Source organism: Gobius niger, assembly GCF_951799975.1.
Source record: "Gobius niger genome assembly, chromosome: 6".
Taxonomy (NCBI): domain Eukaryota; kingdom Metazoa; phylum Chordata; class Actinopteri; order Gobiiformes; family Gobiidae; genus Gobius; species Gobius niger.
In genome coordinates, this window is record NC_136857.1 from 33,143,279 (window position 1) to 33,146,133 (window position 2,855).

The window sequence follows — 2,855 nt, forward strand, 5'->3', positions numbered from 1 at the left end:
CTCTATCATGACTCTATCATGACTCTATCATGACTCTATCATAACTCTATCATAACTCTATCATAACTCTATCATATATATCATAACTCTATCAGAACTCTATAAAGACAATCATAACTCTATCATGACTCTATCATGACTCTATCATAACTCTATCATAACTCTATCATAACTCTATCATATATATCATAACTCTATCATAACTCTATAAAGACAATCATAACTCTATCATGACTATCATAACTCTATCATGACTGACTTTCTTTTTTAACTTAATCGAGTTAAAAGAAAATGAGCAGAGTAGAAGTATATCTGCCTTAACATTTAGGGAAGTCACTTTTTTTTATTAGTTGATCAAATTGACTGGCTCTGTCATACTGTTGTCGTACAGGATGTGCATCCAAAAAACATATATTTAAGATTTTGCTTAAGATGTTAGCTTTCTGTAGTTCGGCTATTTTTGTGACGTATCTACAGTTTCACTTCCTTTAATTCTGCGGTCATAAATATGCTGCTGCTCCGGTCGGACGGGAGACGGGCGCGTGCGGACGTGCCTTCGGTCGGACGGGAGACGCTGGCAGAAGGTTTTGCAGGTTGCCGTCGTGTCAGTCATTTCTGGAAGTCAGGAAAGTAAAGTAAACGTCTTCAGACGTTGTCTCACATCCTAACCGCGTGGATCGTTGATGGGACATTAAACAGGACGTGTCAATGTTACCAACAGGGCAATGATGGAGGTAAGACAAGTCAGGAGTAGATCCTGTATTACTTTTATTAACGAAAGTACAAATGTCAGTTTAGGTGACTGTCTATCGTGTTTATTTCATACTGAGTCGTTCGGGAAGCGTTTGAAATATTTCGTTACTTTCACTTTTCCTTGTGAACAGGGCCGTAGCCAGGATGTACAAAACAGTGAGGTCTTGATAATTCTTTAAACCGGGGGTCTGGGGCTCCTCCCCCAGGAATTTTTTAAAGATTCAGATGTAATTTCCTGTATTTTAAGTGATCAAAAACACTTTTGTCTCATCCTTAAGCCAGGAGGCCTGAGTGAATGTAGTGAGTGAGTGGATGGTGTTCGGACATGCAGGTGGTGCAGACTGGCCTCGCTTCCATCAATCTGCCCAAGGGCAGTGGGTGCAGCCGTGCGCGAGTCACGTACCCCCTACTTTGACATGATGAATATCACAAAATAAAATATCTATTTAATATCTATTTCATCCATTATTACTGAGAAGCAGGTTTTCCACACATGTTTGCTCGCCTGAGTGAGAGGCAATAAGAATGTCTTGTCCTAAATAAACACTAAAATATGAAATGAAAATGTAATGAAAACAAGGCTGTGGGTGTGAATGGGTAAAGCTGTCCGGTGTCCGGACCTCGGTGACCTCAATGGTAGATACGGCCATGCTTGTGAGCACATGTTTCCGTCTCTCAGCACGGAGCATTATAATCTACAGGTCAGGTGCATCTCCAGACAGATCCTCAAAAAGTGAAATGTGTTTATAGTTTTCCATCATTTAGAAAATTATCAAATCATAATGAGGAAATCAATTAATGCAATACAAAGGACAATTAAATGTAGTCATTAAATAATAATATATATACTGTGCCTCTCGTAAGTATTCATACACCTTGAGCTTTTGCACATTTTGTCATGTTTACAACCCTAAACATAAAGATTTTATTTAGATTTTTTTACTGAACGTTCACACACAAGTAACAGACAACTGTGAAGTGAAAGCTAAATGATACATGATTCTGTTATTTTTCAAAAAATAGAAAAGTGAAAAGTGGGGTTTGCATAAGTATTCATACAGCATTTTCTGAGTGCATTAAATTGCCTTTAAGACATTACTAATGACTCCAGAATGTTCACTCCTTGGCCTAACGGTTAAATAGAGGCCACCTGTGTGTAATCTACTCTCAGTATAATTTCAGCTGTTCTTTTAGGCCCTCAGAGCTGTATTGGTCACTAAACAACATCATGAAGGTCAAGGAGCACCAGAGAGGTCAGGGATAAAGCTGTGGAGAAGTTTAAAGCAGCATTAAGTTATACAAAGATTTCCCAAGATTTAAACATCTCCCGGAGCACTGTTCAATCCATCGTTTGGAAATGGAAAGAGTATAGCACCACTGCCAACTTACCAAGACACGGCTGTTCACGTAAACTAACAGACTGAACAAGGAGACACTGGTGAGAAATACAACCAAGTGCCCCAAGATAACTCTGGAGGAGCTGTGAAGTCCTGCCGCTGAGCTGGGGGAATCTGTACATGGGACAACTATGAGTCTTACTCTACACAAATCTGGCCTTCATGGACGAGTGGAAGAAGAAAGCCATTATTGAAAGGAGGCCATAAGAAATCCCGTTTGAAGTTTGCTAGAAGTCATATGGAGGACACAGCTCCATGTGGAAGAAGGAGCTTTGGTCAGATGAGAGAAAAATGTAACGTTTTGGCCCAGATGCAAAACGTTATGTATGGAGCAAACCTGACACTGCTCATCGTCCTGTGTGCACCATCCCCAGTGTCAAATATGGGGGGGGGGAGGATCATGCTGTGGGGCTGCTTTTCCTCAGCGGGGACTGGGGAGACTGTAAGAATAGTTGTGAAGATGGATGGAGCCAAATACAGGGACATTTTGGAGGAAAACCTGCTGGAGTCAGCAAGAGAACTGAGGCTGGGGCGGAGATTCACCTTCCAGCAGGACAATGACCCTAAACACAAAGCTAAATCTACAATGGAATGGTTCAATAAAAACATATTAATGTGTTAGAATGGCCCAGTCAAAGTCCTGACCAAAATCCTATTGAAAATCTGTGGAATAATGTGAAAACTGCTGTTCACAAACGCTCTCCT